Raw genomic sequence first — 14,195 nt, 5'->3', positions numbered from 1 at the left:
CGTAGAGATGCTGGATGTAGTCCTGTGGAACGGCTTGCCATGCCATTTCCACCTGGCGCCTCAGTTGGACCAGCGTTCGTGCTGGACGTGCAGACCGCGTGAGACGACGCTTCATCCAGTCCCAAACTTGCTCAATGGGGGACAGATCCGGAGATCTTGCTGGCCAGGGTAGTTGACTTACACCTTCTAGAGCACGTTGGGTGGCACGGGATACATGCGGACGTGCATTGTCCTGTTGGAACAGCAAGTTCCGTCGCCGGTCTAGGAATGGCAGAACGATGGGTTCGATGACGGTTTGGATGTACCGTGCACTATTGAGTGTCCCCTCGACGATCACCAGTGGTGTACGGCCAGTGTAGGAGATCGCTCCCCACACCATGATGCCGGGTGTTGGCCCTGTGTGCCTCGGTCGTATGCAGTCCTGATTGTGGCGCTCACCTGCACGGCGCCAAACACGCATACGACCATCATTGGCACCAAGGCAGAAGCGACTCTCATCGCTGAAGACGACACGTCTCCATTCGTCCCTCCATTCACGCCTGTCGCGACACCACTGGAGGCGGGCTGCACGATGTTGGGGCGTGAGCGGAAGACGGCCTAACGGTGTGCGGGACCGTAGCCCAGCTTCATGGAGATGGTTGCGAATGGTCCTCGCCGATACCCCAGGAGCAACAGTGTCCCTAATTTGCTGAGAAGTGGCGGTGCGGTCCCCTACGGCACTGCGTAGGATCCTACGGTCTTGGCGTGCATCCGTGCGTCGCTGCGGTCCGGTCCCAGGTCGACGGGCACGTGCACCTTCCGCCGACCACTGGCGACAACATCGATGTACTGTGGAGACCTCACGCCCCACGTGTTGAGCAATTCGGCGGTACGTCCACCCGGCCTCCCGCATGCCCACTATACGCCCTCGCTCAAAGTCCGTCAACTGCACATACGGTTCACGTCCACGCTGTCGCGGCATGCTACCAGTGTTAAAGACTGCGATGGAGCTCCGTATGCCACGGCAAACTGGTTGACACTGACGGTGGCAGTGCACAAATGCTGCGCAGCTAGCGCCATTCGACGGCCAACACCGCGGTTCCTGGTGTGTCCGCTGTGCCGTGCGTGTGATCATTGGTTGTACAGCCCTCTCGCAGTGTCCGGAGCAAGTATGGTGGGTCTGACACACCGGTGTCAATGTGTTCTTTTTTCCATTTCCAGGAGTGTAGTTATTCTACAGTCTGTTACTTAAAAGTAAACAGTATTTCTAGGTGAATTGAAATTGTCGATGTTTAATTCAGGTTTTTTTCGAAAATCGTTGATTTGCAATGTGAAACAGATTGATGTTGTAGTAAAAATGGAAAACAATATAGAGTTATCGTATAGTGCTAGAAAATGCAATTTCCTGAAAATAACGTAAAACAAAAACATATCAAACGTTGCTTCAATACTTCATGGAGCTTATTAAACCATGTTTCTGTTATTCATAAAGAACTTCAAACTTATCAATAACAACAACAAACTCTTGCGTTTGTTCATGATGAAACGTTCTATTGAGCACAAAATAACAACAATAATTATATATTTTTTATGTTTGTGCATGTAAACTACATTAGAGTGAAAAGTAATTGCTTTGGTCACATAAAAAGGTAGAACTTCCTCGATCATCTGCTTTTTATTACTTATATAATGTAATTTATATTATGTAAAATACACAATGGAATAACGTTCAACGATGTGCCTTTCTAATTATGTGCAAAACATTAACAAACAAAACCAAATAGAAGTCGTCGGCTCCAGTTTCTCTCTCACACATACATTTATGTTCCTTTCCCTAGCATTGCTACCAATACAACCGATAATCCTATCACTTAGTACATCATTTATGTAGTGTACCAGAACTACCGAATCACAGTTCTGATAGAGCGCAATTCTAACGAAATATACGCTAATGAGCCAAATCATTATCACCATCTGATTGGTAACGAGATAGTCTTCCTTTCAGATGTGCCGGCCGGGATGGCCGAGCGGTTCTAGGCGCTACAGTCTGGAACCGCGCGACCGTTACGGTCGCAGGTTCGAATCCTGCCTCGGGCATGGATGTGTGTGATGTCCTTAGGTTACTTAGGTTTAAGTAGTTCTAAGTTCTAGGGAACTGATGATCTCAGATGTTAAGTCCCATAGTACTCAGAGCCATTTGAACCATTTGAACCTTTCAGATGTAACACAGCATCGATATTGCGTGACATGGGTTCGAGAAGTCCTCGATAGGCTTCTGGAGCTATGTGACACCACATCTCCACGCGCAGGTCACACAATACAAGTGGATTACAGGTCAGGGGTTTTTGGATGCAGAGCTGGCGTCCGACAGCTTCCCAGATGTGCTCTACCGGATCAGATCAGGCAAATTTCGTGTCCAAATAAATCAACGTCCAGTTATCATGCCGGAGGATGTCATCGCCGTCGGGGAAGTTATAAAGCATGGAGTGACGCAAGTGGTCCGCAACAGAGTCCACGAAGTCCGCAGCTGTTGTGGTGCCTTAGATTACTACTACAGGTCCCATAGAAGCCTAAGTGACTGCCCCTCATGGCATAATACTATCCCCCATCGGCCTGCGTCCTTCCATGTTTCGAGCAGCTGTTCGTCCAAATGCCACCAAATCCGGAAACGACCATCTACCTAGTACAATACGGAATGCGATTCACCCGACCGAACGACACGTTTTTCCATTGATCTGAGGTCCAGTCTCGATGATCCCACGCCCACTGCAATCGTAATTGACGAGTAGTTTGGTCAATATGGGACCACGTTGGGGTCGTCTGTTGTGGAGCGCAATGTTCAGCAACGTGTGCTGAATGGTGTGGTCCAAAACTCTTATACCTGCAGCAGCACTCCGCTCTATCTTCCATTCTATCACAGACCACCGTCTATCCTTTCTTGTTTTTCAGTAAGTAAAGGGCTCTGACCGCCACGTTCTGTAATGGGGCGTGGTCGTCCAACACCTTGTCGCCTATTCGTGGTTTCACCTCCTTCAACCTTTTTCCACAGATGCTCGTGACAGTAGCACACAAACAGCCGACCAGCTTCTCCGTTTTCTAATTGGTTATGCCCAAGTGCTGTGGTCATAACAATCTGCCCTTTGTCAAAGTTGCGCATGTCATTAGATTTTTCCCCATTTTTGGCCCGTATCTTCGCTGAAAAGATTACCGTTCGTCGATGTTCCGCTTGTATAGGGTGTAAGTAAATTCCCTTTACAGACTCTGAGGAAGGGTTCTTAACGCCAAAACAAGAAAAAAGCCTAGTAAACAGGAGCTTTAAATTGCATATCTTTAGAGCTGTGAGCAACTTGTTCATCTTCAATAGCTGAAATACATCACTTTTACTGCAGCCACTTTGCTTTCCGTTGTTCGGGAGGAGATAGAATGGACGAAAACAAGTTAAAAAAATGTCCACCGAACATTGTCTCTAAGAAGCAAACCTTAATGGCTGTGACCACTTATTCATCGTCGCTACAGAGGAACACGTTTTCTATTGAACAAGTCCTAATAGCTCTTAAGGTATGTATTTTAAAGCCAATGTTTGCTGGATATTTTTTTATTCGTTTGATCCACACTGCCTCCTCCCAAAATATGGAAAGCAAAGCGCTTGCAGTAGAAGATATCTATTTCATAGTATCGAAGATGAACAAGTGCTCATACTTCTTAAGGTATGCATTTCAGAGCCCATGTTTACTAAACTTTTTTTTCTTGTTTTCGTGTAAGAAACCTATCCTGAAAGTCTTCAGAGGGAATTTACTTACACCTTCATACTTTCCTTACCACGTCACGTGCCCACATGAGCACCAAGCGGCACTCAATCTCTCGGTGGGCGTTAGTCATAATCTATTGGCTCATCAATGTATGAAAACTACCAGCACAGGGTAACTGACAGCTTTTTTAATAATAAACAAAGGCCGATTAGAGGTACCACAAAAGCTGCTGAAACATTTTTGGGCAAAGCGAATATGAAGAAACCGTATCTTTCTCACATAAATTGGAATTTCTCTACCTTTTTGCGAGCGAGGTAATTAAGAAGTATTGCAACATCCAAAGATGATGATTGTCGTTGTCTTTCACTTCAGGCGTTCTCAGCACACAACAAGGCAATGACACCGCAGAAAAATCGCAATGTACGTCAACCAACGCGTTTTTATATTTCCGCAATCATCCGATGATGATGATGATGATGATGATGTTTTTCACCTCGGAACACGTTCATTAATAAAAAATCTAAGCAAGATACCAATAAACAGTGATATTAGCCCTGACTGTGAAACACTTTCGTTAATAAAGAAAAATGTTGCCTTCGGATCTATCTGATTTCAGATGCTAGTAGGTGGTACTTGAGCTTCCTAGGTGACTTCGCTATCCCAGTTGCTCTTTCCTATGGTCTCCGCAGCCCATCGCCGTCATGCTTAGAGAAGTTGCAACCCTAGCCAACTGCAGTTCGAAGAACACGAGTTGGTAACTTCATCGACTTGTCGGGAGAATGGCGACGACAACGGTGTATATTCGGTCCTCAGATGTTAACTGAAAAGTCGCTTCATTTGAAAACCGGCAGCATCATGTTTCTCCGCATTCTGCTTCTAATGATTGAAAAGAAAGTGAGGGCAGTATTTCCTTATTCACGTCATTTGTATATAGCCTTGAAGCTCCGTTTAGAGTATCATAATGCATGTTTCTTTGAGTGACTGAAATGACCTATAAATTAGATAGTACCACAGTCGTTTTCTGTGACCTAACACGAGTAAATTCGGCTTCACACGATTTTTGAACATTCAGTCGCTGTTTGGGTCCGTACTAAATGCTTTCGGTCGGTAGCACGTACGTCCATCCAGGTGTGCAGACACTCCATCCCTCATAAAGAAAGTAAAATACGAGTCTAAGTTGAAATTATAGCTGCCGATATGAAGGCGTTATTGTGTGGTTTTGTTGTATCCGAACAATCACTGCAAGCAGTCACAGTCCATTAAACGTCTCGTAATACGGACCCATTTAAAGAGAAACGTCCATAGAAAATTAATCGTTGTTAAGATAGACGCCAGAATTAGATTCATTGGAAGATTGATGGAGCGAAGCCTACCCGCAAAACAGGCACTCTACAAAACCCTCGTTGTGCCGAGTATTTCAATGTTACTCGCCAGTCTGGGACCCGGACTAGATAGGATTGATACACGAAACATAGAGTTCGCGCAGAAAGAGGGAAAACGTCCAGAGATGAGCATTCAGCTCAAGTGGAAGACCTTACATGACAGGCGTTGTGCATTTTTCTGTTAAATATCTGTGAGCGTACTTTCCTAGCAGTGTCAAACAATGTATTGCTTCCTCCTACATATATCTCGTGAAAACACCATGCATTTAAAATTAGAGAGATTCGATCTCTCGCGGAGGCTTGACAGTAGTGGCTTTTCCCGTGCACAATTCGCGACAGGATCAGGGAAGGGGAAGAGTCGCAGTGGTTCGCGAAGTACCCTCCGTCACACACCATAAAGTGAGTTGTGGGGTACAGACAGACAGACAGGTTGTACGGAAGTATAAACGGCTTTCTAATTTCATTCCGTTGGTCCAATTTCAGGTCTTTCCTGTGTTTTAGGCTGCTAACGATATTCCGAATGCTGGCCATGTCGCTTCCGGTCGAATGACTGCATTGCAGTCCAGGCTGACCCGCTTCTGTGTTCGAGGTCGCCGAATTGCGGTGCTGCGGTGGCGTGACTTGACCTGGCGAAACTGTTTCTATAGTGGTGGAGGAACTTTTTCTCAGCAGAATTCGGTTGCGCGGCAGCAGTTTGGATACCTACCATTTCTCTCCGTTCTGTCCCCAGTGCTGAAACGCGTAACGCGTAGGGAAATTAATCTCCGCTTCTCAAACAACGATGCTGATAGAACCTAGAAGCGTTATTCCACTCTGTTCTTCTCTTTCATACTGTACTCGTCGACGACAACACAAAAACAATGCTAACTTTGGAAGAGAAGAAGAGATAGTAGGAAAACTGGATCTCTAGGGTGAGTCATTTCGTGTTCTCGGCTATGTCCGCTGCTAGAGCGTTGCCCTCAAAAGGCTAACGTCCGGGTTCGGGTACTGGTCCCATAGACAGTGTTAATCTGTCAGCAACTTTCTTTACAGCATAACCTCTGCCGCTTAGAGAAAGTTTCATTCCATAAACAGTCACAACGTAGCGGCGCAAAGCTCTTCCCAGCCGCAACGTTTTCTCTTAGATCTGCTAGTCCATAACGCACAAAAGAAAATGTCTATTGAACACTGAAGACAGAAAAGAAGTACTGGTTCATAAAATTGCTTGACTGTGGGGACTAGTTGTCGTCTATACATCAATACTCTAAAAATCAAATCAAATTATGTGATACAAGGTAAGTTTTATTGGACCACGTGTTTCAGTACCCTTTCCATATACGTAAGAACGAAGTGTGACATTTCCGTGAGTGAGATGTTGGTTCTACAATGAAGAGCCAGAGAAACTGGTACACCTGCCTAATATCTTGTAGGTACCCCGCGAGCACGCAGAGGTGAAGCAACATGACGTGGCATGGACTTCACTTATGTCTGAAGTAATGCTGGAGGGAACTGACACCATGAATCCTTCAGGGTTGTCCATAAATCCCTACGAATATGAGATGGTGGAGATCTCTTCTGAACAGCACATTGCAAGGCATCCCAGATATGCTCAACAACGTTCATGACTGGGAAGTTTGGTGGTGAGCGGAAGTGTTTAAGCTCAAAAGAGTGTTTCTGGAGCCACTCTGTTGCAGTTCTGGACGTGTAGGGTCTCGCATTGTTCTGCTGGAACTGCCCAAGTGCATCTGAATGCGCAATGGACATGAATGGATGCAGGCGATCAGACAGGATGCTTACGTACGTGTCACCTGTCAGAATCATATCTAAACATATCAGGTGTCCTATATCACTCCAACTGCACAGGCCCCACACCATTACAGCGCCTCCACCAACTAGAACAGTCCCCTGCTGATATGCAGAATCCATGGATTCATGAGCTTGTCTTCATACCCGCACACGTCCATTCGCTCCATATAATTTGAAACGAGGCTCTTCCGACCAGGCAACATGTTCCCAGTCATCAACAGTCCAGTGTCGGTGTTGACAGGCCCAGGCGAGGCGGAAAGCTTTGTGTCGTGCAGTCATCAAGGGTACACGCGTTGGTCTTCGACTCCGAAAGCCCATATCGATTATGTTTCATTGGATGGTTCCCACGCTGACACTTGTTGATGTCTCAGCACTGAAATCTGCAGCAATTTGCGGAAGTGCTTCACTTCTTTCACGTTAAACGATTCTCTTCATTCGTCGTTGGTCCCGTTCTTGCAGGATCTTTTTCCGGCCGCAGCGATGTCGGAGATTTGATGTTTTGTCGGATTCCTGATATTAAACCTACACTCTTGAAATGGTCTTATGGGAAAATCCCTTTTTCATCGCTGATGATGCTGTGTCCCATCGCTCGTGCGCCGACTGTAACACCACGTTCAAACTCACTCACGTCTTGGTAGCCTGCCATTGTAGCAGCAGTAACCGATCTAACAACTGCGCCAGACACTTGTCATATATAGGCGATGCCGACCGCGAGCCGTATTCTGCCTGTTTACGTGTCTCTGTATTTTAAAACGCATGCATATACCAGTTTCCTAGGCGTTTCAGTGTATTTTGTCTTTGAATTGCCACAAAAACGATATTTAAAGGGATTAAAAATATTTCGCCGCAGAATCTCCTCTGCAGATCCTCATATTTACTATCAGAATTGGGAAGGGTTTAACATCCGTAGACGACCAAGTACTCACGGTCGGACAAGCTCTAGTAGGGAAAGGCAGTCGGCTGTGACCCTTCAATCATTAATCACTTTAAGCGATGTACGGGATCTGAGATGGACCGGCCCATTATTTGTGATAGTACCGTCTTCCACTGGTAGCGTATTCTCTGCTTAGTATAATGTGAATAATTAATGGCCTCTTTATCTTCAATAATTCACAGAGTAAAGCTGCTGTGTTCAAATTATGATAAAACGTTGTACTCTTTCTTCAGAAGTATCAACAGATAACTAAATTTCATCAAATATTGTTTCCAGTAATGTTCATTTCAACGGTTTTAGGTTGTTACGCCATCATTTTCTACCTGCTGATAGCATTACAGCCGAAAACGATTTGTAGAATAAATAATAAACATTGTAAAATGGTACACGAGTGACGTGTGCGTTTTCATTCACAGCGTATAAAATGTTCTACCAAGATCCGACGGAACAGTAAATCACTGCGCAAATTAAAAATGTTTGTGAGTAGCGACTCGGCCCCATGGTTTCGTACACCATGAACGAGAAGATCGGCCCAGATCCGTAACACCCGATGTTGGAGAAAAGATGTGACGCATTGTACACGAACGGCCGAGTACAGCAGTGTGTGGCGGATTTTGCATCGGCGCTTAACCTAGCCATATGATCTCCAGCGATTGCAAGCCGTCAACAATGCAGACTTCCCTCCTGGAGAGAACTGCTGCCGATGGGCGCAACAACAGTTTACCCTGAATTCCCTGTTTGTAAGCGAGATTCTGTTTGCGGATGAGGCTGGATTTACCCGTGACGGTAATTTTAGCTACCATAACGGTCACATTTGGGACGATGTCAATGTTAATGCAAAGCACGTATCACGACATCAACAACATTATTCGTTCAACGTCTGGGCACGACCGCTCGGAGACCGCATAACTGGACCCCACTTCCTGCGACAGAGACTAACCGTAAAGTAGTATATGCGGTTTCTACGGACTGTATTTCCAGTCGTACATGATGGTTTCCCACTGAACCAACGCCTAGACATGTGGTTCGTCCATGACGGGGCCCCAGCATATTTTCATTTACGTGTGCGCCGGTTAATGACTCGGACGTATGGATAGCTAGAGGAAAAAAAACCTGTGCCATGGCCCCCAAGGTCTCCGGATTTCAATGCCATGGATTTCTGTGTGTCAAAAGCCAAGTCTGCGTTACCAAGGTCAACTCTCTCTAGGAATTAGGCTTTCGGATGAAGCAGCCTTCCAGCGTTTACAGTATTCCACTAGACTCCCTGAGAGGATTCGCAACTCATTTCAGAGACGAGTTCAATGTTGCATTCAGACGCATGGAACACGTACTTTAACGTTTATAGATGCCATTTGTTCCTAGACACTGCTGAATAGCAACAGTAGATGTGTTGTATCTCGACAACGATTGATTTGTGGGAGGATGTTTACTAGATGATTTAGCTACTTTTGACATGTACTTTCCATTTGTGAATTATTGACCGTCAATTCTGAAACACCCTCTATTCATAATCAAGTTTGTACGGAAGCGTACGTGCGGTTGTCCTGCTCGCACTTATCCGAATTTTTTTTCTAAACATTTGGCCTGGAGCTCAAATTTAATTTCTGGTCAAGCCGTTATATGCAACAAACTTGGACGAAATCAATGATTACGAGTATGTACGATCACCTTGTGAGTGTCTCCCCTCACTCTTCTTTACGACTCTTTACACGACCTCCACGAAAGTTCAGAGATATGTCCGGATACAATCAAATCAGGGCATAAAAAGTGGCTGATTCCATCTTCTTTTTTGTCCATCACTGGCAAGGAGTGCGTCTCGCAGTTGCTGGAGTGCAGGTATACAGGGTGGTCCATTGATCGTGACCGGGCCAAATATCTCACGAAATAAGCGTCAAATGAAAAAACTACAAAGAACGATACTTGTCTACCTTGAAGGGGGAAACCAGATGGCGCTATGGTTGGCCCGCTAGATGGCGCTGCCATAGGTCAAACGTACATCAACAGCGTTTTTTGAAATAGGAATCCCCATTTTTTATTACATATTTTTGTAGAACGTAAAGAAATATGAATGTTTTAGTTGGACCACTTTTTTCGCTTAGTGATAGATGGCGCTGAAATAGGCACAAACACATGGCTCACAGCTTTAGACGAACAGTTGATAACCGGTCGGTTTTTTTAAATTAAAATTCAGAACGTAGGTACGTTTGAACATTTTATTTCGGTTGTTTCAATGTGATGCATGTACCTTTTTGAACTTATCATTTCTGAGAACGCATGCTGTTACAGCGTGCGTAGGAAATCAGCATACATTGCACCATTTAGATTGCCATCGATAAAATGGGGGCCAATTATCCTTCCTCCCATAATGCCGCACCATACATTAACCCGCCAAGGTCGCTGACGTTCCACTTGTCGCAGCCATCGTGGATTTTCCGTTGCCCAATAGTGCATATTATGCTGGTTAACGTTACCGCTGTTCGTGACTGACGCTTCGTCGCTAAATAAAAATCTGTCATCGTCCCGTAATTTCTCTTGTGCCCAGTGGCAGAACTGTACACGACGTTCAAAGTCGTCGCCATGCAATTCCTGGTGCACGGAAATATGGTACGGGTGCAATCGAAGTTTTTGAGATTCCCGATTCTTGCGCAGTTTGTCTGCTACTGATGTGCAGATTAGCCGCGACAGCAACTAAAACACCAACTTGGGTTTCATCATTTGTTGCAGGTCGTGGTTGACGTTTCACATGTGGCTGAACACTTCCTGTTTCCTTAAATAACGAAACTATCCGGCGAACGGTCCGGACACTTGGATGATGTCGTCCAGGATACCGAGCAGCATACATAGCACTCGCCCGTTGGGCATTTTGATCACAATAGCAATACATCAACACGATATCGACCTTTTCTGCAATTGGCAAACGGTCCATTTTAACACGGGTAACGTATCACTAAGTAAATACCGTCCGCACTGGCGGAATGTTACGTGATACCACGTACTTATACGTTTGTGACTATTACAGTGCCATCTATCTCAAAGCGAGAAAAGTGGTCCAACTAAAACATTCATATTTCTTTACGTACTACACGAGTATGTAATAAAAATGGGGTTCCTATTTGAAAAAACGCAGTTGATATCCGTTTGACCTATGGCAGCGCCATCTAGCGGGCCAACCATAGCGCCATCTGGTTTCCCCCTTCAAGCTAGACTAGTTTCGTTCTTTGTAGTTTTTTCGTTTGATGCTTATTTCGTGAGATACTTGGCCCGGTCACGATCAATGGACCACCCTGTATGTGTGTGGCGGGCGCAGAGACGGCCAACAGTTGGCCAGCTGATCCGCTGCTGACCGGCAAATGGCGAAGTGTTTGCTGAAGAGCTGCGCTGAGCTGCTACGAGCCGGCGGCGCGGGTTGCGCAAGCACGGCGTTCGTCTGCCAAGGACAGGCAGCCGGGAGCACGCCAGCTCCCAGTCAGTGGGTCAGCGAAGCGGGCACTGCCTGCGTACGAGGGTACAAGGACGCCGCGCCCGCACAGCTGATGCGGCGGAACCGACAGCTAAGCCCCGGCGCATCTCGGCGCCACTGGACCTGCTGCGTGATTGACGTCAATGCAATTACCACACAGCTTCCACGAGAGCAAGCAGAACAACACTGTTGTGGAATAAACCGAACGGAAACTCCCGACATCTGCAAATGGGCCAGTTCCCACCAAACGAGTTAGGTCAGCTCGCCCCCGGTAGCTGAGTGGTTAGCGCGACGGCCTGTCAATCCTCAGGGCCCGGGTTCGATTCCCGACTGGGTCGGAGGTTTTCTCCGCTCAGGGACTGGGTGTTGTGTTGTCCTAATCAACATTTCATCCTCATCGACGCGCAAGTCGCCGAAGTGGCGTCAAATCGAAAGACTCGCACAAGGCGAGCGGTCTACCCGACGGGAGGCTCTCGTCACACGACAAAATGTTAGGGTAGCCAACTTCTGTCCGCAACTTCTGTCAAAACTGCGATGAAACGAATTCAGACTGCGGGATATCAGTGATCTGGTTCACGCTAGCAATTGTTCGTTGTGAGAGACGCCTCACTTCCTGGACTTGAATCTTTCGCCGATCGAGATGTCATCGCCTACAAGACGTGGGATTGTGGTATTGATCCGAAGACCCAAAGTAGACCATCTATGTTTATAGTAACACGCCATTTACATTATATACACGCTCTTGTAGAAATGTTAGTAATGATGAAAAAATTCATGTATGGATGAAAGGACTTGGTGTACTTGCTGAAATCGTAACTGTAACTGGAGATATTACTTTATATTATAATTATTAATAAAGTGTGATCCCAGACTTTAGCAACCGGGAAGCGTACCAAACTTACCCGTAGCATGAGGCCAGTCGTACCTTAGACCAGGGTCGGCCAAAAAATTCCGCTCACGAGCTGTGGCGTGGCTGCACATTCCCACTACGACCGCGGCACGCTGTTCGAGCGCGAGGAAGGGGAAGATGGGGAAACTGCGAATGCGCAGCATTTGAAAGGGAATGCAGCCGCACTGCATACGACATGGTTTTACATTTCACAAGTCTCAACAACATACATCACAAACAATGCATATTTTAGTATTATTTAATTATTTTTGGTGCTCTGAAAGACATAATTTTTATCTGGGGCAAACTGTCGGCATACAGTCAGACGCAGACAGTTTCACAGATTTTCACGCTCAGATTGCGACGTAATCGTCACTAATTTAATTTCATAATCGAAAAAGGTCTTTCACTCAGGTATGTTCATCGAAAAATTGTAGCTGTTTTACAATATTATTATGGAGACATGGAACACCCCCTCACAATAACGATGGAGACGTCCTGGACAGCTTTAACATTAAAGGATTTGTCTTTAAAAAGGTAATTATACTGCAGATCAGTCAGTTACATATGCAGAGGCAAAGGGATGCTTTCAAATGAAACGAATAATGGTCTCGAAAACAGATGTAAGGTTGACAGTGTCCTCAAACCTTTAGAAAATTCCTCCCACGCAGGCCATGAAGGCCCAAAGGTACCGCCCGGCCTCCGTGTCATCCTCAGCCCACAGGCGTCACTGGATGCGGATATGGAGGAACATGTGGCCAGCACACCGCTCTCCGAGACCGGAGCCGCTACTTCTCAATCATGTAGCTCCTCAGTTTGCCTCACAAGGGCTGAGAGCACCCCGCTTGCCAACAGCGCTCGGCAGACCGAATGGTCACCTATCCAAGTGCTAGCCCAGCCCGACAGCGCTTAATTACGGTGATCTGATGGGAACCGGTGTTACCACTGCGGCAAGGCCGTTGGCAAACCTTTATAAAACTTCCCTTCAAATTCTTTCAAGTGCAAAATGATTTATTCAATCCTTGCGTTTCCTTTAATGCCAGTGAATATAAGGAACTGGGCTGTGCTTGTGAGGATTTGCCACTTCTACAATACGATTTTCTTTTCAAATGCATTCCCATAAAATTAGAAACGAGCGTTTCTCACGTTGAAATGTCTAACTGTGGGCATCTCGCAGTCAAGTCCGCTTGAAATGTGAGGTTTGCAGTCCATTCCGGATGTTCTAATTTTCTTTCTTGCAGTCCGCTCCCCTTCACAAATTCGATAATAGAGGTTTTTAAATCGAAAAATCTACTAGGCAGGCCCTTTTACTTTTGCTGCTCGTCTCACATGCTCCTTGCCTGCAAATTTGCCATAAAGGCCTTCTTCATATACAAAGCAACGAACCCCGTATGCCGCTCAACGTAATTTTTTTGCTCTGTCATTCTCAATTATATCTTCAAATCCTTCTTGCACAGCATTGTAATGTCGTTTATAGCAAATTTGTGGTACCCGTAGATTATGCAATTGCGTAACAGATACTGAGAAATTTCATCTGTCTCTTCGATCATTCCCATCTACTTTTAAAGGCGTATGACGATATATAGCTAGACTGCCTCTTTTTGTGCAAACTACCACTGGACCTTTGATCATCCTTCATACAACGGACAAGTAGTGAAGGGAAAACAGTGGAATTATCACGATTTTGGTGAACTAAAGAGGGTTATGCTGACCGAAGAATGCCTCATCGCAGTACTAAAAGAAATTATATGAATGCTTGGCGTCTGTACTTTCATGGCGCATTCGTATAACTCATTCGTTTTGATGGGCTATGAACCCACAACCAACAGTGCGGAGGCAAATTTCGTTCCACCTCCAGCGGGAATCTGAAATTAGCAAGCATGGATGACACGGATGGGGATTGCTGATGGTGGATACAGACTGCACACGGCCCTAACTGTCTGTGTTGCGTTAAGGTTTGAAACCAACATCTAAGGCACTTCACGACGGATAAAAATCCGAGTTTCTACCATTACGC

At 45.8% G+C, this 14,195-nt stretch overlaps 1 pseudogene; it reads right to left on the bottom strand.

Moving 5' to 3' along the window:
* Positions 1-13,024: 13,024 nt before the first annotated feature.
* Positions 13,025-13,142, bottom strand: LOC124778929 (annotated as a pseudogene).
* Positions 13,143-14,195: the final 1,053 nt, after the last annotated feature.

This window comes from Schistocerca piceifrons, chromosome 2 (assembly GCF_021461385.2).
Source record: "Schistocerca piceifrons isolate TAMUIC-IGC-003096 chromosome 2, iqSchPice1.1, whole genome shotgun sequence".
NCBI lineage: Eukaryota > Metazoa > Arthropoda > Insecta > Orthoptera > Acrididae > Schistocerca > Schistocerca piceifrons.
The sequence above is the reverse complement of the archived record's forward strand: the minus strand, read 5'-3'. Positions and strand labels throughout refer to the sequence as shown.